The following is a 23,749-nucleotide window of genomic DNA, read 5'->3' as shown; positions in this document are numbered from 1 at the left end:
TTTCCAGATCTTAAAATTTGTGATTCTGAATAAAATACATGGAATCAGCATTACTTGATAGCAGTTAGTCACTTGCCACCATTATCTTTGAAAATGGTTTTACATTTAGTCCACACAGATCATTAACAAAAAAAAAAAGAAAGAAAAAGAAAAGAACCATTTCTTGAAGAACAGAGTATAAGATGAAACACAGAAAATGTGAAGAAAGAAATATCCAGGGCAGCTAGGTGGCACAGTGAATAGAGTACCAGCTCTGGAGTCAGGAGGACCTGAGTTCAAATACTGCCTCAGACACTTGACACATTTACTAGCTGGGTGACCTTGGGCAAGTCACTTAACCCTAAGTGCCTTGCCTTCCCCCCTCCAAAAAAAGGAAAGAAAGAAAGAAATCTCCAATGTGGGAATCATATGTGTATTGCATTGAAATTCTGTGAAAATATGTGTATCTTCTTTTCTTGATGTCAAAAGGATTCACCAAAGAGGGGTAGGTGAGAAAGAGTGAGAAGTGGAGCATCTGTCTATTTGGGTGGAAACAGAATAAAACTTGGTTGATGTCCTCCATGATATCCAGTCAGGAATGTTTTATTTTGTTTTTAATAGATCATTAGTTACACAATTTTACATCTCATGAGGGTGGCCTCATTCTAAAACCTGGTCTTTGTAACTGTATCTTATTCCTTCCTAAGCAATCTTCTTTTCCATTTAACAATCTACCTTATTAAGAAATATTTTCCACAATTGTTTCAATAGTGTGAAACCCCTGCTAGCAATAATTGGCTGTACTCATGCCTCTTGCTAATTCAGTTTCAGCTTTTGTTTGGAAAATCCTAAATAGCAAAAAAAGCAAACAAACAAACAAACCCAAAAAACAAAACTGTAGGTGTTTGAGTATGGGCTTAGCATGAAATTTCTCTCCCAACCAGTACCATTGTAACATTCTAATCCTGAGAAGCTGTCATGGTAAATCTCCATTTGCCACACAGCCAGGAAGAAATGATTGAGGTGTGGAGCACTTCTCATGATTCAGCCTGTGAGGTGTGAAGCACCTTTCACTAGTGTGCCATCTGATTTCCTTCAGTGACCCTATAGTTGGAAGAAAGTGAATAACAAGAAATAACAACAATGACCACCACTGATAGGGACTGGTCGAATATACGGTCCTGGAGGACTAGATTTATCTCACTCTTATATTTATCCAACATATCATAATGGCTGGAACAAACTGAGTGATTAATGAATATTTATTTATTTAAGGCTGGGTATCCCTATCTTCCCCAGACTGTAAATGAAGGGGCTACTCATAGGTCTGATGCTACTTCTGACTGGCATAAGAACTTTCATTTGCTCCATTTCTTACCTTGGATGGTTTGCTCCTCCTTAGGCAACCTGGTAGCCCCCTGTTCTCTGGGGTTTACTATATTAATGCTGAACTTAATGTTAACACCTGATTGGTATTAACTGTAGTTCAGAATTGTCAAGCTCAAGAGATCTTATTACCTCAGCCTTCTGAATAGCTGCATTCTTTCATCAATGCACATAAGACATAAAGAGTACACATAAGGCCCTGGATTCATCAAATGCCTTTTTTTCCCCTAGGGGCTTAGAATTTGATGATTGCATGTGTAATTAGTGAGCTGTTATTATTCAATTGTTTTCAATCCTATCTGTGACCCCATTTGGGGGTTTTCTTGGAAAAGATACTAAAGTGGTTTGCCATTTCCTTCTCCAGCTCATTTAAAAAAAATTACAGATAAGGAACTAAGGCAAACAGCATTATAGGACTTATTCAGGGTCACACAGCTAGGAAGTGTCTGAGGCCAGATTTTAACTCAGGAAGGAGACTTATCCTGACTCTAGGCCTGGTACTCTATCCATTGAACCACCTAGCTGCCTGTAATGGGAATGTAAATTTTTAAGATCTTCCCTGCCCCTAGGCTAAAGTGCACCTGGAGCCTGGGGTGGGAGGCTTGTTTTTCAGTAGATACTTTTTGATTGGCCAGTGGGTCCAGAAGGTTGTTACATTCTCTGAACCAGAAGCAGCCTATATAAACCATGATTTGAGGCTTTGTTTTGGGGCTCACTTTGAGAAGTGTTCTGTGATTTGATCAGATGAGACTCTGGGAAGCCATTGTTGAGAGCCCCCCAGCTTTGAAAAACCCAGATGTTGATTTGGTATGGATGTAATGGTTGGACAGCTTGGAAACTTGTCTACTTGATCTGTTTCTCTGTCTTGATAATTCTGTCTGTATACTCTGAAGTTTGGGGTACTGACCTTTTTCCCCTGAACTAGGTAAATGATATATGTTTGACTGATTAAAGTAAGCTTGTTAACCCATTTTGAGTTGCTTTCCTTTAACAAAGCAGATCCAAGAACCTGTGCTGGCAGCCACCCTGGGGATGCTGGGGTGCTTGGTGCTACACTGCCCTAAGTAGTGACCTACATTGTATTTATTACATAAATATGTGTAGATGAATATACTTATTTCTCACATGCATACTGTAAGATGAAAAATGTCTTTAATGAAAAATGTAAGAAAAATTGTTTTGATTGCATACATATCCTATCAGAAAATTGCTTTTCAGTAATGATGCAGTATCACTCTGTTGTAACAGTGTCACTCTAACAATGCCTAACAGGCAAAGTAATACAATCATTCCATTTTCTTTGATATCACAGAAAACTTTCCAAAACATATTATGGTTTAAATATCTAGTTAAAAAGGAAAGAAAGAAAACCTCTTAAAAATACACATAATCCTATTAGCTAAATATCATGAAGTGATTTAATCAAACTGATTCAGATATTTTCAAATATCTAGATATTTGAGGGTTTTTTTTCAGTTTTCATTCAGATTTTTGACATGTCAAGCTTGTCAGTTCTACCTCCACCACATCTCTTTCAATCATCCCCTGCTCTCTACATTCACAGACATTACCTTAGCTCAGGCCTTTTTCAGCTCTCATTTAGACCTTCTAAGTTCTGTCTCTGCCTCAAGCCTCTTCCCTCTCCAGACATTCTTCCACATAGCTGCCAAAGTGATTTTACTAAAGCAAAGGTCCAACCATGTCATTCCTCAACTCAGTAAACTCCTTTCCCTTTCCATTGAAATACAAACTCTTTTGACTATAATTTAAAGCCTGAATCTAACCTATATTTTCTATTTATTTTTAAATAAATAAATAAATAATTTAAATTTATCATTACTCTTTCACACTCTTTTCATTCTAGCCAAGTTAGCCTTCTTTCTATTGTGTTCTTTTTTTCATGCATGACATTCTATTTCCTGTCTATGTGCCTTTTGTAGGCTATTCCCCATACCTGGAATGTACTTCCTCCTCATTTTGATGTATAAAAAGTTCATTATCAATCATTTTATTCATCACTGCTAGCAGATTAGTGAAAGGGGACAATGGCAGTTTTGAATGCCAAAGACCCCTCATGGAACCCACTCAATGCTTATATGCCCTTGGAAGAGTGGGTGTTCCTGAAGGTGGCAATTAGCTGGGAGTGGTTAATAAGTAATGAGAGAATGAATGTTATAAGGAGAAGTGGACCTATTGTAATTAGGGGTTGGAGGACATGACTGATCACTCAGTCTTAGACAAAGAGACATTTCTTATCCAGACTATCTTTGCCTAGGGCAATTAAGACAAAAGGGAGTCCACCTATACTCAGACCTGGCTGAGTGTAACACTTTTAATTGTAAGGTTTTTAGTTGGATGGGGTCTCATACCGAGGATGTATCCCAGGGATTTGGGCAATCTCATCCATCAAGATGCCCTTCAGAGACTAAACAACCTACAGGCTTCTGAAAAAATTCTGGTCCTAATTCCATAATTAGTTATTAATATAAGAGAGAAATAATCATTTCTATCATCATCTTTGCCCCTTGGAATCTTGATTTTCCTTCAAAGGTCTCATCAAACACTCCCTCTAACAAGAAACCTTTTCTGATGGTTACAGTAGCTAATGCTACTGCCCTAAATTAACTTGACTTTACTTAGTTTATTCTTATACATGTTTGTATTGTCTTCTCCATTAAATATAAGCTTCTTGAAGTCTAAGACTGTTCCATTTTTGTCTTTGTATCATCAGGAACTAGAACCATGTGGAATAGATGGTAGGTGTTTATTACATTCTTATTAGATTAATGGGACTTCCCAGATCAAATATTTCTATTTTTTTTACCTGTAGGTAAATACAAACTCCTTATCATGGCATTTAGATCCAACCATTGGATCTAAAAGATCTTCTAACCTTATTTTATATTATTCCCTTTTGTGCATTCTCTTCCATCTAAATTGAACTCCTGCTTCAGAAACTAGTATTGTTTTTTTCTCAATTTGTCAATTACATAGGTCAGCCACACTTCCTAGAATAAACTCTCTCCTAATCTCTGCCTTTTGAAAAGCTTTCTTTCCCTCTAGGCTTTTCTACTCCTCATCCATGTCTTCTGTGAAACCTTCTCTTAATCACCCCAACTCAAAATATTCTCCCTTTCCTCAAATATTCCTATGGCACTATTTGGTTGTTGTTTTCAGTATATTCTGACTAATATACTACTTATTTGCATGCGTGTTGTATTCTCTACTGTAAGATCCCTAGGACCAGAAACATCTTATTTTTCCTTTTCCTATCCCCAGTGTCTTGCACCATACTTTACAAGTATGGCCTTTTGAATTTTATTTCAATTTCAAATAACAGTAATGAAATTTGAGATGATTTTAGATATAGTACTGAAATTTAAGACAAGATTACTGAATCAACCATGAACGAAAGTTTTTGACTATCAAAATCACCATCTGGTGAATGTTGCACAATGAAGAGACATTGCAGAGAGGCAGAGCTAGACTTGATGTATAGAACGACTTCCTATCACTTAGAGCTACCTCAAAGTAAAAAAAAAAAAAACTGTCTAGGGAAGTAGTGGGTTCTCCCCTTCCTAAAAGGATCAAATGAAAGCTGGACAACCATTTGGGAATTTTTTGGATGTAATTTCTGTTCATATAATATGTTGCATTAGGCAGTCTTTAATGGAGAAAGAAAGAAGGAAGAAAAAAAGGAAGGAAAAAAGGATTTTTAAGCACTTGTAATGTACCAGACACTATGGTAGGTACTTTACAAATATCTCATTTAATATTCACAACAATCCTGGGAGGCAGGTGCTATTATTATCCTCATTTTACAGTTGAGGAAACTGAGGCAGACAGGCATTAAGTGAATTGCCCAGGGTTGTACAACTAGTGAGTGTCTGAGGCCAAATCGAAACTTGAGCCTTTATGATCCCAGGGCCCAGTGTTCAGTGCACTACCTAGCACTCTCCAGTTGACAGGATGATTGGGTTACAGTCTTAGAGCAAGAAAAGACCAAAGAGCCCATCTAGTACAATCCCATCATTTTTAAGTGAGAAATTAAGGCCCAAAGAAGTTACATTAAAAGTAATATGGCTGGGTTTTGAATGTAGTCCCTTTGTCTTCAAATTCATCATTGTACAACACCACTGCTAACCCTGGCTCCTTCTACTTGTCAAATGCAGCAATAGGAAACATGGGAATACCTGGATGTTCATGGGGCATCTCCTATTTTTTTGTGATGAGTCAGTCTATCAGATTGTTTAGTTATAGCTTTTTCCTCCATAAGCCAGCCATTACTAAATGTTGACTTTCCTTTTGAAAAAAAAAAATAATAATGCTGTTTCACATACCTTGCTTTGTTATTCCCTTCATTTAGAATCATACAATTTCAGACCTTGGTTCTTGTTTCGAGATTATTTATACCAGCTCCTCATTTTATAGACACAAGAAATAGGCACAGAAAGGTTACAGGAACCTAGCCAGGAAACAAGGTCTTCTGATTTATGGTCCAGTGCTTTTTCTACCCATTCCATTCTTGTGGAATGGGTATGTGTTTTGCTAAAAACCTAGGAATAACATTTTACCTATAAAAATTTATTAGTGAAAAAGAGAAAAGTTTTCATTTGGGAGCTGAAATTACATTAGCAACTTTCTCTGTTGGCTGTCACTCCAGGTCATGTGATGTAACTCCATCAAGTTTATCAGCCATATTTGGACTATTCTGCTGCACATGGTTGCCAGATGCAAAAACCAACTCTTTGATGGAGGGCGAGAAAGCTGGATGAAGGTCTTGGAAGTTGTGCCATTTAATCAGAAGAATTTTTGTTGTTGTTGAAACAGTTTTTCTGAAAGAGCATCTGTACAATAGTAGGTAAGTTGGAGAAACACTGCTGCTGTTTGTTTTTCAATAGCTTTGGAGACTATCAGGGACATTGTTAAACACTTTGAGCGTAGCTGCTAAGAAAGAATCCAGTTTAAAATATAAACTTTGCTTTTAGAATTTGTAAGTAATAGAATTCTAGCCATATATTTTGTGGGTTTCTGCAACAAAGTATGAGCAGGCCATCAAATAGATTGAACTTAAATACTGAAAAATTACTTTGGAAATTCCTACACCAACAACTACAAAATTTAAAAGGGAAATAAATCATTTAGCGAGTTCAAAAGAAGGTCATATGGCATAATAGTGAGGCAGATAGGTATAGTGCAAACGGTCTGGGAATATGTAGTTTTGCTTCTTCTAGTTTCTGTGACCTTGTACTAGTCAACAATCTGGGTTTCATTTTCCTCATCTGTAAAATGAGGGACTACTTATATATACACACACACACACACACACACACACACACACACATGTATATACGTATGTATACACACATACATATATACACACATGTATGTATGTGCACACACACAACTTGATAGAGCACTGGGCTGGGAATCAGGAAGATTCATCTTCCTATATTCAAAACTAGCCTCAATCAATTACTAGTTCTGTGACCCTGGGCAAGTCACTTAACCCTTTTTGCCTCAGTCACTCATCTGTAAAATGAGCTGTAGAAGGAAAAGGCAAGAAAACCCCAAGTGGGGTCACAAAGATTTGGACATGACTGAAATGAATAAACAACTATATGGTGTGCGTGTGTGCTTGTGTGTAAGCTTTGCTTGAACTCTGAAATTCTATATGATCAGAATAATGTATAACACTACAGTGCCCCCTAGTATACATATAAAACAATAATTTACCCTTAGCTAACATAACATAGTCTTTTAACCAACATATGGGAACCTTTATGTGAAGATGTCTTTTATGTTTTACTAGTGTCCAAAGAAGAATTATTGTTGCTTTCCCTTCATTTCTGCAACTTGAAAATATATAGTCTTCATGACTGGAGACTTGTATGTACTATTAAAGGTGTCAAATCTGATCACTTGAGTCAATGTTGAAGAGCTTTATTATGAACACCACTACCAAGGTGATTGTACAACATTCCATTTGGAACAGCTCTGCAGCACAAATTGCAATGAATTCTTTGGGCTGTTGATTTGTGAATTTAAATCTTTGAACAATAGCTGATAGTTCTGGTGAGACTTAAGCTTTCGCTGTCCTCAGAGATTCATCAACTATTACAATATTGTAAGTTGTGCCATTTAATCACAAATTAATAGGAACATCATATTTCTTTTTTTATTTCAATATTGGAGCTTAGTCTTTCCACATAAGAATCCCAGGAATTAGGTTGACTGACATAATAAATGCATTACATAGAATACTAGAGATTGAAGGCCCCTGAGAGATCTTGTAGTTTAACTCCTTGATCTGATTGATAAGAAGCTTAGAGAGATGGAGTGATTTGCTCAAAGCCATGTTGTTTGTTAGTAGCAGAGCTGGACTAGAATCCAGGGGTTATAATTCCAAATTCATTATTTTTTTAAACTACACCACTGCTCCCATAGAAATCCTTACTATATCCTTGAGTAGGCATTATAAGCACAAATCTGTTTAATTGTAATAGTTGACATTTAATTCCTTACTAGAGTAGAATTCCAGCTGTGCTTGTCCAGGTATACTGGTATCTATTTGTCCTGGCCAGAACAGATAATATATCAGTATCAATAGCAAACATGGAAGGAACAGATCTTCAAATGACTAAACCTAATTATAGTAGAAACTATTCTGTGATAACTCTATTACCAACTAAAGAAACACTAAGAAACTCATAGGTAATGATATAATTATATTGTACTACAATATCCCTTACTACATATCTTTATATTAAAATAATGTACCTTTTGCAATGTTATATGGAACAAGAATGTTTTAGTTTTTTATGTTTTATTTTACATCTATGTTTATGTGTATATACATGTTACAAGCACTCATGATATACATGCATACCTATAGCTATATTCTATATTTAGGACTTTGATTTTCTGAGTTTGAGAATTCCTTATATAGAAGCCCTTCCCACACAGATCACCATTCCTCTGTATCCTACAAAGTTAGAGGGCTGCCTAATGCTCCAAGAGACCAAATGACTTGTCCAGGGTCTCATGGCTGGCAATTGTCAGAAGTAGGATTAGAACTCAGGTCTTCTTGATTCTAATTCCAGAACTTTATGCACAATACCATGCTTTGTGTTTGTATTATATGATGCAAAGGAGAGAAAACAAAGCAGAGAGAATGTTTATAGTTGCTAAATTTTCCTATTCTAGATAATTCCTATTTCTATTGAAATATATAGATATGTTTTGCCATTAAAAATATCATGTGTTGGGGCGGCCAGGTAGTACAGCGAGTAAGAGCACTGGCTCCAGTGTCAGACTGACCTGGAGATCGAATCCCGGGCTCAGACACTTAGCACCCACCCAGAAACACCTGGCCGTGTAACCTTGAGCAAGTTACTTAACCCCAACTGCTTAGGGGCGGCCAGGTGGCTCAGCGAGTAAGAGCACTGGCTCCAGGGTCGGGATGACCTGGATCAAATCCGGGCTCAGATAATCAGCACCACACCCAGAAAAAACTGCCCGTGTAATCTTGAGCAAGTTACTTAACCCTGATTGCTTAAAAAAAAAAATATCATGTGTCAGCTTCTTAATTAAAGAATTAAGGGAGACTAGGTGGCTCAGTGGCTAGAGTGCTGGACCTGGAGTCAGGAAGACTCATCTTCCTAAGATCAAATCTGTCCTCAGACACTTTCTAGCTGTGTGACCCTAGGCAAGTCACTGAATCTTCTTTGCCTCAGTTTCCTTATCTGTTTAATGAACTGGAGAAGGAAATGGCAAACCACTCTAGTATCTCTGCCAAGAAAACCCCAAATGGGGTCGTGAAAAGTCAGACACCACTGAAAAACAGTAATTTAAAAAAAATTTCAAGAGGAATTTTTTCTTGTAACAAGGTCTATTGAATAAAATTAGTCTTTAATATTCTATTATGAAGAGATGTTGAAGATGCACATTTTCAAAATTACTGTTATTTCTTGTTTTCATTTATGTAGACTATTCCAAATGATGGCAGTATAATATAGTATAAAAATGTCAAATATACAGTCTACAAACCACAACACTCCTGAGGACAGCCCAGACTACATTAAAATGGTACGGGGAAATATTTAACAAAATAAATAAAAATACAATAAAGCACAGATAATGTTATATTTTAAAACTTAGTATATATCCTTCCTTATGTATGGACTAATACCCTCCACCCCACCCTTGATTTTAAATTTTAGTTTGACACAACTGATACAGTGGTTGGAGGGTTGGCCTTGAAGGCACAGATAACTGGGAATCTTGTTCCACCTCTGAATCCTACTTCATTAGTAGAGGGAAGTTTTTCAACTATGAGTCAGTAATTAATGTTACTAATTCAGATAAAAACAAAGGCCCTTCGTTCCACCATCATGGATTCCTGAATGCTTTATGGTCTAACCTAGAAGGTCTCCTTGTAGGGCGATGAGTCTTGAAAAGAGAGAGTAGAATGGTGAAAACTTCCATGGACTGTTCCTTGAATTGTCTTCCCTTTTTACTTTTGTGATTGGAACGGTTCATCCAGTTCACATTATATTATAGATTTGTCCTTTATATTTGCAACTTAGTACATAAAATTTATAACCAGGCTTACCAGCAACTTCCAGATCACAGATATTTGGGATTCCCACAAGTCCTTAGTTTCATGTTTAGGACTTAGTGAAGAACTTGGTTTTGGAAATCTTAATGTGCTGCTGAAATTATAGGTGTATAATATTGAGATTATAAGAATATTTCTCATTGGTAAGTACCATCAACTTGGTAAATGATGTATTTTGCATGGGTATAAATTGATTCAAAGGTTCCTTTTTGCCTTTTATGTTTGTACATTAATAGATCTGTCCAACACCCTGCAGATCAGAATATAGCATTTTATAACTAAAAGTTATATAGAGTTTGGGGCCAGGAACTAGAAAGAGATATGCAGATCTAGGTAGATATGAATTGATGGCTAGGATTTAGCTTAGTCTGATGGAAGAACCTATGGAAGGTAAAGACTCCTGGTGAGTTTGAAGACTGACAACTTGTCTTCCTCCTACAAACCTCCCTCCCCACAATTAGATTGGTTCAGTAATAACAGGTTTCACTTATAGTATTTTCAGGTTTAAAAAATAGTTTACAACAAGGTAGTGCAAATATTATTATCCTCACTTTAAAGATATGGGGAAAAAGTCTTGATAAAATTAAACTTGTTTAGTGTCTCAGTTACTGAGTATCAGAACCAGGATTCAAATTTAGATCTTCCTAATTCTTAAGGTCAGTATTCTTTGCTATATGCCACACAAACTGTTTAGGAGTTATGTGAGTAAGTATAGTCATCACTGAATCCAGGAAGGTGGACTTAATGTCTGCTCTAACTTTACTCTGACTCCGAGAACTCAAATGGTTTCAACCATTCTCCTCATCCCATATGCACACCATCTTTGTGGCCTGACTACTAGCCATTGTGTGTCATCTGCTCTCTTTGACATTCAGTAACTTCATACCTGCGACCCAACATTCCTTTTCTCAAGTTAGCTCCCTCCTTCCCAACATCTTTGTCCAAAAAGCTTTTGAAATCTTTGTCTTATTCTTGAGGCCTTACTGCCTGGAAGACACAGGGTTTCCACAGGCCCACTGCTATCACCACCTAGTCCAACATGAAATCTCCTGTTAACTCTTCAAAACTTAGTCCTCTATGAACAGAAGTCAATTGTCTAGTTTATAAATGAATTTCTGCAATAATTTTCTCTGTTGGGCTGATTTTTCAGGCTGTAGTCATTATTTTTAATCACAAACTCCTACTGTGTAGAAAGCATTTTCTCATATACTATTTCATTTTGAATTTCAAAGGAATATTTAATAGAGATCATTGTATAATGAATGATGAGTACAGATAGAAGACATGCATTAAAAATTCCTTGAGGAATAAAAGGTGTGATTGAGTATTTGTTGGGGCAGTCTGTAATTATATACATCTGGGTACCCTCCTCCTACTTTCTTGAACTAGGATCAGACATCATGTACCATCATAGTACACACATGATTGTGGCACATATTCCATTAACTAATTCAACAAATCTTGCTCTATTGAGCTTCCTATGGTACCTTCTGAAATCCAACATAATAGAAAATCAGTTTGAAATAGTAAACCAATTGGTTGAAGCACTTTCCATGTTTTCATTTTGTGGTTTAAGGAAATTCAAAGATTATGCTGGGTTTTGAAATTTTTGTTTTGATATACTTAAGAATTCAAATATTCAGATATTATCCAGAGTACAATTGAATCCCTTTGATCTGGTAATCTCTGGAAGTCTCATTAAAGCAGATTTTCTAGGTAATTGGTGGTTATTTCTGATCAAGTATGTCCAGAAAAACTAAAATTATATCATTCTCATACTTGCAGTTCTTATTCTGGCTAAGTGAAGAAAAATGCAGAACTGCCACAAGAATGGTTTGGGTTCTTTAAGCTGTTGTCAGAGCTTAAAAGTGATATGCATCATTATTAATTAAACTCTACATATACAATTCCATAATTCTGTATTGAGTGCCTACCGTGTACAAGACATACACATTCTTTGATGTGTAGAGACTTTGGAGCCCTATTCAAGTAACACAACATTCAGAAAAGTGAGAAAAGACAAAGATGAATGAAAGGAAATGAAACAGATCAGAACAATTTTATTCTTTAATTTAGAGTAGTGGAAAATAATTCCCTCTTTTTCCCATTGATATGTGGAACTTGTCCTGCATATCTATCTTTAATAGCAGTATATTATTTGAGAAAGGCATTCTTCACCCATGGTCCTGTATTATCCCAGGTTTAGTTTTTTTGTTTGTTAAGGGAATGAACACATTGTAAAAGTATATTATGTACTTGTAATCCAGATTTTAGATGCCTTTTTTTTTTTGCCTTTTGGAGGGCAATTGGGGTTAAGTAACTTTCCCAAGGTTACACGGCTAGTATTTTTGTGTAGGTGTTAAGTGTCTCAGGCCAGAACCGAACTAGGGTCCTCCCAACTCCAGGGCCAGCGCTTTACTCACTGCACCACCTAGCCACCCCTTAGATGCCTTCTATAATAAATTAGAGGAAGAGTCCTGCCTACACTGTTCAGATTTCATTTCCCTAGATGAATTTATAAGCTATGTGATAAGAAAACCCCCCAGAAACTTTGAGGTAGCTCGTACAGAGTATTCATATATATATCTCAATATTTGTTCATTGAATGACTGAATTAGTAAATGAATGTTGGATTATTATTCAGCCACAGTATATTCATGTAGTGTGTTGATCACAATGCCTTTAGATATTATGTTGAAAGATTATCTCATTGATATTTCTCATTATACATGCATTTATTAAGTAACCAGACTTATAAGATAACTTTACTCATTTGATTCATAGAGAAAAACAGATCAAAACAGGGATTTTTTCTCTTAGGAAAGCCTTTTTTGTTTTGAAGCAGATAGGCTACAAATCATCTCCATGCATCTTATTTTTATTTTTCCTTTTTTTTTTTTTGCTTTTGTTTTTTTGGAGGGGGGAGAGGCAGGGCAATTGGGGTTAAGTGACTTGCCCAAGGTCACACAGCTAGTAAGTGTTAAGTGTCTGAGGCCAGATTTGAACTCAGGTCCTTCTGACTCCAGGGCCGGTGCTCTATTCACTGTGTCACCTAGCTGCCCCACATCTTATTTCTTTTTAAGCAGTTGGGGTTAAGTAACTTGCCCAAGGTTACACAGCCAGTTTTGTGTGCATGTGTGTGTGTCTGTGTGTGTGTGTGTGTGTGTGTGTGTGTGTGTGTGGGTATTGGTGTGGGTGTTGAGTATCTGAGGCCAGAACCAATCTCAGGTCCTCCTGACTCCGGGGCCAGCACTCTTACTCACTGTGCCACCTAGCCTCCCCTCCCTAAATCTTATTTTTATAATGTATATGGTTTGCTTAATGAATAAGTGAATTAATGATTCTGTACAATTTTTATTTTCTGTGCCAAGCTCTACTCATCAAATAGACAAAGATACATTCACACACTCTAATGTTTCAGAAATTCCTTCATTTTTATCATTTTCAAAACTCATCTACCCCCAAAAGGATCTTTTTGTCTTATTGTTACTGATTAAAACGTGTACCTTGTGCCTTAGGTTACAGAATAAGATCTTATCCTACCAAGGAGTAGGAGAAGTAGAATCATAGAATTTCTGATGGGAACCAACTTCTCATTTTCCACCTATAAAGAAATATTGTTTCTTAATGTTTAAGGGACATGCCCAGTGATCCACAATGAGATAGTGGCAGACCTGGGAATAAAACCCAGGTCTTTTTAGAGGCCGTTGAGTAGCTAATAGAGTGCTAGTCCTGAATTAAAATTTGACCAATACTTCCTTGCTCTCGTGTCAAATGAGAATATTAATAGCACCTACTTCCCAGGGTTGTTGTAAGGATCAAATAAAATTATATTTATAAAGCACTTTGTAAACCTTAAAGTGCCATATAATTTCTTATTTATTTTTGTTATTATTTTGATATCCAACTAGTATTACTTCTTATGAAAGTTATTAGTAGGATTTAGAAGAATTTATGTCAGAACTTGATTTCTTATATGCTTCCTTCATTTAAAAAAAATAAAATTTTGCATATAAGAAAACTTTTTAAAAACTTTGATTGACATTTTAAAAATTGCTATAAGTCCCATGAGAGGTCCTGAGAGGTAAAATGATTTGTCCAGGGTTTTACGACTAGTTTGTGGCAGCAGAGGTATTCAAGCCTGAGCCTCCTGACACTTAGCTCAGTTCTTTTCCCATAGCACTATGCTGCCTGAGGAGAGGAAAAGGCCACTTACATAAAATCATGCCACTGCAGGAAAAAAAATGACACTCCAATTACCATGTGAAAAATATTAAAGTGCTTTTTGTAATGTTTATTGCTAACTTGGGTAGTGGTTTCAACGAATCAGATATTTATTTGACATATTAAACATTTGTCATATTGCTTACTAATTAACACAAAATACATGTTAAAATATAGTTAATGTCTACAGTTTATTCCTTTTGCTCGCAATTGTTCCGTTGTGTAATATACACCATAATGAAAAATGGCCCTATCAGCATTAAAAAAAAAAAGTCATTTAACCAATCAACAACCCATTTACTTCAAATGGACTAGGAAGTTAGGTTGGTTTTGAAGTAATAGAAAGTGGAATCAAAAGATATCATGAGCTGTGTTTTTATACCTTTTGAGAGTCAATACCACTGAACAAATATCGGTATTTAAAATAAGATGAATGTCTGGAAAGGTTATGTGACACAATAGAAACAGCAGAAACTTTGTAATCAATAGACCATCTCTTTCACTAACTAAGTAACTAAGTAACTAACTAACTAACTTTCACTAACTAACCTCAAAGAAGTTCATTTAACTTTGCTGGGCTTTAATTTCCTCATCTGTAAAGTAAAGGGGTTCCAACTCTAAACCCATGATCTGCTTGATCTTTTAGTTGGACCAATGCATTTTTCCTCCCTGTACTCTTGGCTCTCCCATCTCTGCCATCTTTTCCTCTTCTTCCATTGTATACACAATAGACATTGAATATGAAGTGGATAACTGGGAAGCTTTCTGGTTGGTAAGGTATTGCTGAAGTGAGGGATATGTTTTCTAAGGCCTTGCAACTCATGGCTCATATTTATGAATCATTTTGGTTGAAGTGATTTTTCCTTTGACCCATGTTTGGAAGGGTGATGTGCACGCACATTTTGAGCCTTGTCTTTATTTTTGGCAAAGGCAATGTCCTCTGACCAGGAAGTGACTGTACCCCTCCTTGCGTCATTTCCCAGCTGAACAAGCCTTGTTTATTATCAGCTTCTTTGTTAAGGACTCAGCACAAAGGCCTGATTCTGGTGTGCCTATCCCTGACTCATGTGTCCAACAGACTTTTTGTGGCTGACTGACTGGCAATTTTTCCATAAGTGGGAAGGCCAGTCTCCTATAATGTTGCATAATCTGCCTATTCCTTGAACATCAACAAGAGCCACATGATGCCTAATGTACCAGAAAACAAGATCTACATTGATGCTGCTAAGGAAGCCTCCTATCTGGTTGATGTAAGAAAATTTTCAGAGTGCCAGAAACTTTTGCATCCTGGCAAGCTTCTTGCTTCCCCCAAAGTAGCTTTCTGACCATCTGTATTTCAGTCTCTCCATCTCTCTCCTTCCCTCTCTCTGCCTCAGTTTCCATTTCTGTCTCTGTCTAGCTGCCTTTGTACCTGTCTCTTAGGCTACATTAATTTCTGTCTCTGGTACAGGTAAACCTCACCTTAGTGGTTTCTATCCTCACTTGAGAGGGGTTGCAGGTGCATTTAAAAATGAATGCAAGATCCTGAAAGGTTTGATGACTTCATTGGAGAAAGCTATTGGCTTGACAATCCAAAGTACTGTAACTCACTTAAAATTGAAGTATAATGTTTTAGGAGGAGTGATTTGATAAATATTGGCTTAAGCTAATTGGATTTTCAATGGCCAAATTACTGCATTTTCTCATTACTTAGCCTCTGTAAGGCTATCATGTTGTAATGGAAAATGTTCTTTCCTGTAATGTTAAATTCAAAAGCTGAACCGAAGCTGAGTGGGCTGATGCTGTTTCAGATTACTTAAAGGGGGATGTAGGGGGAGGGAGGGTTAACTGCTTCTGTGGATTGTTTCAACCTCTGATTGGTCCCCAAGTGAATTCATAAGAAGTAGTGGGCACATTTCCATTGCCTTTGGAAGAGGGCATGAAGGGTGGGAATTGAAAAGAAAACCAAAACCCAGATCCTGACTGTGGCACATATTTCTTTTATTTGAGAATCAGTCTGGGGAAATCCTTACGTGTAATTCAGAGACAATCTAATATGTTTTTAAGCCTCTTGGTGGATGTATCAGTCAGATAACCTATAAATCAAACCTAACTTGTAGCTTAATGACCATCAGACCTCATCACCATAATAATGAAAGCATTTGTTATTATAATGCTGTTTGAAGGAAATGAAGTTGTTCCCTTGGGAAGGTGCCTTGTAAGCACTTTAATCTTGTTTGACTTAACCTGTCTTAACACACACACACACACACACACACACACACACACACACACATACACACACACACACAGACCACCACCACCAAAACAAACTCTTTCCAAAATAAGGGTCCTTATCAGAAGCAGTTCATATTTGGAATTGGTGTCCCCAACCCTAATTCAGGATTTCTGTTTGTCACCACTGAGGTAGTGTGGCACTGTTTGTAGAATAGTGCTTCCTTAAAAATTACTCTTATTAAGGTACACGACCATATGGGCCCGAGGGGTGGCAAAGATGCTGAACAGCTTCTTTCTCATTAATACTGAAATATTTATATGAGCAGTAATAATAACAGCATATTTTAGAGTCTGTGTGGTATGAAATTGAGCACTGATGCAATTAGATAATATTGACAGTCCCTATTGTAATTATGTAAATAACACCAAGATCAGCTAGCTCTCTCTCTCTCTTAACTTCATCATTTCTTCATGTGCAAAATGTGAGAGCTGGAGAAATGAGTAAATGCTGGGCTCTGGTGTTTAACTATTTATTTCTATGACAGAGAGTAGCCTGAAGCAATGATTCCTTGGGGTGATTTGTTCCTCCAAATCAGCAAGTTTGGTTGGGATATTCATAGAAGGGAGGCAGGTATGTGTTAATTTTGAGAAAAGGGTAAAGGTAACCAAGGCATCAGGGTTGGGCCACTCCAAACCCAATATTTCTGTCTCAAGTCTCACCATTTCAGTCCTTTGCATTAGGTTTCTGTTTAATTAATGCCAGTGTCTTTTTGTTATCTTTTGAATAGATAATTTAAAATTGTTCTCCATGGGGACATTCTCTATGTCTAGCTGCCTATCAATCTTTCTATCTCAATGCAGAAGTATTTGATTAGTGTATTTAAAGTAATAAAGATGTCAACAGTAGTGTCACATTGATTGATGCTAATTATAAGTCTTTAATGGTTCCTCTGGCTTGGCCACTCTCCTTGCAGATCGGGATTTTATGGTTAAAATAATGCCCTGCTGTCCAAAGGCTTAGCCATAAATTTTGGTCTATCTCTCTTTAATGAGTCTGCATGCAGTGGTATAATCCCAATAACATACATTATCTTTGTTAAAAGCAGGCAGTGACTTTCATAGGAGTGATAAATGGATTTATAAGGGGCTAGCAAAATTCTTATTGGTATCTCACCCGAGGTGATGATGATTATGTTTCCCATGCAGGAGAATCAACAGAAACATGAAATGGGATGTTTTAAACCAATTGAAAATTTTCCTGCAGCCCCTAGTTAGCACATTAATGTTGTAAATGAGGATGAGGTAGTAATGGCAAAAGGTTTCTTACTCAGAGATACACTCAGTATTTGACTATAAAATCTACAAAACCTACTGGAAGTTAAATTATACAAAGACTCTTTTAATACAACATAAATGATCTTGTTAAATAGAATTGATTAGTATTACTTTTTTTTTTTAAAATCTGTTGATTGAAGTGTCTATCTGCAATAGAATTTTCATGCCAGATTAATATTAGACTGTTTGCTTCTCATCACATTTTGCTATTCTAATATATGTTCAGAAATCTTTAATCTCTTTTCTCATGCCCAGAAGTGGAATTTTAGAGCTTGTGTGCAGAGCAATATATAGACATTTATGGGGACTTCAGAGATAATGTGAATTTGCATATATATTATATACACACATGCATACATAGTAATACAGCTGTGAAATGCTATGTCTTGTATAAGAGAACACTAACAAATAAAAAGTATGTGTTCCTGTTCTATATGAGCACTTCACTGGTGTTAGTCAAGGAGGAAAATGATGATTTTTTTCAAGGATGCAAATTTTTAGACGGTATTCTAGCACTAGTATTCATGTGCACCTGTCTTTTTCCATGTTTGATTTTTCTATATTCTGTGCATATAAATTAAGCTAAGTGGAATTGTAATTAAGGAGGTCTCTAGAACACCAAAGATATTTGAAACATTTACACTTCACCACATTCTATTACATTTTAATATTTGTTCTTGATAGTTATATTCTATTCATACTATTTAGGTATTTTTGACCAATTTCATATAGACAAGCATACATTACATTTATTTGTAAATTAAAGGGTATTCTGACTAAAGAACCAACTCCCCTTTCCCAAAGAAGGAAAACTTGAATTTATGTTAATTAATGAGACCAATTATAGCCAGACAGTCAAGGTGACAGACCTCAGTTAGCCAACATTTGAAGAATATATTTTTGATAATGACACTTTCCCAGCAGTTTCCTAAAAGAATTGACTGATAATATGTCATGAGCCACAAAGTAGATTTTGGATTGTACATTCAAAGAGTCAATTCTTGCTAGCTGCCATCTTCTGATCAAAATTATTTGTAAAATTCAGTTGTGTAATGAATTGACATACTACTTTGCTACAAAATCTAGTGTTTTCCCCTAAAACCTTCCTATGACCCCTCTAATTTGCTAAAAAAAATAGTTTAAGATAATTTCTTATAGCCTATTTTTTTGTGCTATATGTTTACATTTCTATAGGCATGTAGACAATGCCTTATCATTCAGATTATAGCTGATAGTGGACAAATTACTGTTCAAATGATCGCCATTTTAATAGTGTAGAAGAGGGTTTCTTTTTGTTGCTGTTAAATTTATTTATTATTAGTTTTCAACATTCACTTTTGTAAGATTTTGAGTTCTAAATTTTCTCTCCTCCCTTCCTTCCCCTGTTCTCAAGATGGCATGAATTCAATCTGATATAGGCTATATATGTAGAAACATACCAAACCTATTTCCACATTAATCATGTTGTAAAAGAAGAATTAGAAAAAAAGCAAAAACCTCGAGAAAGAAAAAAACAAAAAATAAATAGTATACTTTTGATCTGCATTCAGACTCCATAGCAGAATAGGGGTTCTTGATCTGGGATCATGGATAGATTACAGAGGATTGATAAAGTTATATGGGAAAAACATAAATTTTTATTTCTATATAATTGATTTTTTTTTGTAATCCTATATGTTTTTTGGATGCATTTTAAAGACACTATTCTGAGATGAGATCTATGGGCTTCATCAGATTCCCAGGGGGATCCATGAGACAAAAATGGTCAAGAACCCCTACTGTTGACTAACAACATTTTCACAGCATCATAGATTTCAAGCTAGAAGAGACCTGGGGGAGGGGAGGGGCGGGGAGAGGAGGTGGCATCTACTTCAGCCCATGCCTTTTACATTCACATATAGAACATTTTCCTTCAGGGCATTTGGTGAGTTTGTCTAACTTTGGATGATTCGGAAATGGGTATCAGAAAGGTTGAGTAGAAGGCAATTCAGCAGCAGCTGAGATGGTTATGATAGGCACCTGACATGGTAGCTTAAGATAGTGTAGAGTAGTGGAGAGGAATAAATGCTCCTCAGCCTTTTTGTTCCTTCCTTCCATAATGGGCTAATATCATTAATAGATGTGTGAGTAGAAAGAATGACTAAAGTCTGCTCTCAGTGTGGTGTATCACTGACCACCACTACAGCTAAGGCTTCTAACAGTGAGCTGGGTCTAGTCCTACTCACTGAAAAGCAAACTGGGTGACTAGAGAAGGTATTAGTGATGTTCCTTATTCTGTCACAATTTGATTATTTTCCATTGTTGCTTCTGATAAATTAGCGTTGGCTCATGTGTTCAACATGAATTTAAAAAAAAATTTAAAAGCCCCAAGGCTTCTGTTTAAAAATGCAGGTTAATTCTCAGAGGTTTTCACAAGCATTTCTGCAGTATGCTACTAATTAAGATAAGGTTATCATTTTAAGTTATACCAGGAATGCAATTAGAGCTTCTAGTGAGAACTGTAGCAATCAATTTTATACAAATTATTCAGCCCCAGTAAGGTAGAATGCAGTTTTAATAGGACAAGTGAACATACTGTGGTTTATTAAGTATAATGTGGATTCAAATTACACCTGAACAAGGCATCTGCAACCCATCATGTAACTAGACTCAATGTGTATTCATTTCTAAAGGCTTTCATTAGAAAGATTTTAATCACATATTCTGTTTTCAATTGTTCAGTGACAGTTATCATTTTTTTTTAATTTGAAAGAGATTTTGTTGTTGTTAGACTTGCATGTTTTTAGAAAATGGGGAATCTATCTACAGAATTAATGGATATAGCAACACTCTTATTTATATGGTCCTATGAAATAATGGAAAATGACAGATCATGAAGAAGATGGTGTGGTCTTCATACTACTTCTCTATTCACAAAACAAAAAAACTGTGTATCCAATTGGGAAAATATCTTAATTAATTTTTTCACTGTTTCTCCTAAAGAACATCAGGTATTGGATGAGTAACATTTCTTTCTTCCCAGTTGTCAATAATTATTTATTCATTAAAGGAATATATATTTACCAAGGATGAACTAAGGGCAACAGGTTTGGTTACCTGTTCTAAGAGATTTAAAGTATTTTCTCTGTGCAAATTCACTGAATTAATCTTCTATAGATTTTAACATTCAGGTAGAAGCAATTTATTGATGAGAAGCAATATGTCTGGAAACTGGGAAAGTTAGGTTCCGGTACTGACCCTGCCACTAATGAAACTGTTGGTTTAGGCCAGGCATATCATGTAATCTCTAGGTCTCAGTTTCTTGTTTGTCAAATGAAGCAGACAGAGAGCTTTAAGAGCATTTACCTAGGAGTCACGAGACTCAGGTTTGACTATCAACTTGGACACTAAAGAGTTGTGTGATCTTGGGCAAAATGCTTCACTTCTCTGGGGCTGTCTTTTTGTGTAACAAGGAGGGTGAATTAGATGATCTCTGAAGTCCTTCCTTTTCTGTCAATCTCTCAATATGTATAATGGATCTTTAAGCCTTTTAAAAAGCTATATTGTAAGTCCAGCAATGATTACTACTATGTGCTCCCTGGAATTTTCTAAGATATCTAGGAGGAGGGGGTAAAGTTTGTGTTAGGATCCTCTACTGCCCCCTATTCAAGGCATTAACAATAAGAATTTCACTATTTCCTCTGGTACTTTGAGATTTGAGATTTCCAGGAAATGTAAAGTAGTTCTTGCTTCTAAGAAGGCTGCAGTGAGATGATCTCTCAAGTCCCTCTTAGCGCTAATATTCTGTGATTCTCTACTTTAGTATGGGATACTGCTTGCCTCTTATTTTTTTTAAGAAAGAAAACAGGACCTTTATTATAGTACATTCATAAGCACAACATAAAGAGAGGTGAAGGCTACATTAAAGTCAGGACATGGGATTTTTTAGTATTATTTTGTTTCTTATGGTCTTGTGCCTTGTATTTTGGAGTATTATGGAAGTTAGGATGTGATTTAACTTTCTATGGAAGTCCTTGGAGAGAAGTCCTTAGTGAGGACTAAATAAATGAAATACTTTAAAGTTTAACTACTTAGCTGATATGCCGGAAAGTTGTTGAAAGCTTAGAATAACCTCTCTTCCCTACTCAGACAACTTTCTTCCTTGTGATTTAATGTGTAAAGTGCCCCTAAACATGTAAGCAGTTCACTAAGAAAGGACAAATACTGTGGATGTCTGAATAAGTCCAGTGTTCCCTGAAAACTTGAGTTGAATTATGAACACTCTTCAGATTCCTTTATCTATGAGGTTTTAGCACTTATTTTAAGAACAGGTGCCATATTTATGCTTTATAGATTCCCCCCCCCCTTTTTTCCCTCCACTTTATGCTCTTTTGGTCATAGAGTATGCATAGAAAAGAGTCCAAATGGAAGAAATATTCTTATGTATGTCGAGAACCTCCAGGTGCTCCTAATTGGGGATGGCATCAGCTGACTTCAATAAGCCCCAGGACATTGCAGACCCTACTAAATGGGAACCATAATTACTCGAAGAGTTTAGCTTGCAAGAAAAACATTAAATGGATGAAGAATGCTTATTGTCCATAATATGATCTATAGTTGAATGGACAGTTCATAGAGCTGGTGAATCAGTACACATACCCTGAATCAGAGAGACAGCAATGTGGACTCAGAATTGAATAGGATAAAGAAAGTGTAATGCATTCTATTTAGAGAATTGTGCATTGCCTTCAATGACCTCTAGTTTCTTCTCCAAACAAGCAAATTGTATTAACACAAATATTCTTTTAGTAATATTAATGGCTCAAATAATACACAACTTAACCAAAGTCATATACCATGACCTTGAAAGAATTAAAATTGGTCATTCAAATTCATGACACATAGTGGGCATGAATAGGTTATAGCATATAATGAAGGAATGAATTCAAAGAGTAGCATAAAAAGATCTCATTTAAGAGCTATAGAACCAGAAAAGGAGTTGGGCCAGAGAATACCAGATGTACAGAAGATGTGCACATTGACAGTCATTTGGATGTACTTTCTGTAAAAGTGTTCAGGAGGACATACATAGGAAGTGTCCAGTGAGATAGGAAGTCTCACTGGGTGAAGAGACATGAATGTTTTCCAGTTTGTACTATTGGAAGTCCCCTTAGATGAGGTCACAGGTTCAACAAAATATTAAGTATTTTATATTATTTTAATGAACAAGGATTTTGTTACCTGGGTTTCTCCAGGGCAACCTATATTGCTTCAAACTTCCATGTTGGTATTTCATTGTTCTCATCCTCCTAAATAGTTTTGAGAAATCATTAGGCTGAGAATCATTAAGCCATAGAATCCTGATATGTGAGCTAGCCCTTATTTATCCACATTCCCTTTTGATCCTCTAGTAATCCATAACTCTGCATTCCTTTCCATGTCAGCAGGCAAAATGATACCTTCACTCAAAATTCTTTTACAAATTCCCATGAAAACTCAAATGAGAAAATAGAAAGAAAAAGTAGAATCATTAAAGTGAATGTAATGCTCACTGTTTATTCACTATTTATATAGGTTAATTTCTTTAAGTACTCAGAATATGTGTGAGTGCTTATTTGCATGATTGCCTTCAAGTTGATAAACATGAAAGTAGAGAAACACACCTTTGTATCATCACTTCTAGGGGCTTAAACAGTTTCCCTTTTCTCTTTGGACTCTAAATTTTCTTTCCCTGTCTCAGAAATTTGGTCTTGAGCACAGAGAATAAATACCTGCTCCATATTTCTTTTATCCTTCTTTTACTCAGCTAAAGTATCTTATTGTGAAAAACATAAATTAAAATTCTCTCTTCATACCTTGTAACCAACAACTCTAGCTTGCCATTGGCCTAGTCTTTAGTATCTTGGAGACTGATTTGACTGTAATGTTAGCTTTGGCTATCCTAATGGTCTTTTATTTTCTAAAAGAAATGAGCTCATGGTTTATAGTTTTTTCCTTTCTTTTTTGGTT

General features: G+C 36.1%; 1 long non-coding RNA gene across 12 annotated transcripts in view; it reads left to right on the top strand.

Moving 5' to 3' along the window:
* Window positions 1–23,749, top strand: part of LOC138166558 (uncharacterized) — a 552,457-nt gene that overhangs the window by 503,572 nt on the left and 25,136 nt on the right. For all 12 annotated transcript variants that reach the window (XR_011169622.1, XR_011169629.1, XR_011169625.1 and 9 more), the window contains one exon: window positions 6,029–6,226. This is a non-coding gene — a long non-coding RNA (uncharacterized lncRNA). The remainder of the gene's footprint in view (window positions 1–6,028; window positions 6,227–23,749) is intronic.

The sequence above is a fragment of the Petaurus breviceps genome, unplaced genomic scaffold (genome assembly GCF_028583685.1).
Source record: "Petaurus breviceps papuanus isolate PSGF00001 unplaced genomic scaffold, PetGlider_PUasm1.0 224, whole genome shotgun sequence".
In the NCBI taxonomy this organism is placed as follows: Eukaryota; Metazoa; Chordata; class Mammalia; order Diprotodontia; family Petauridae; genus Petaurus; species Petaurus breviceps.
The sequence above is the reverse complement of the archived record's forward strand: the minus strand, read 5'-3'. Positions and strand labels throughout refer to the sequence as shown.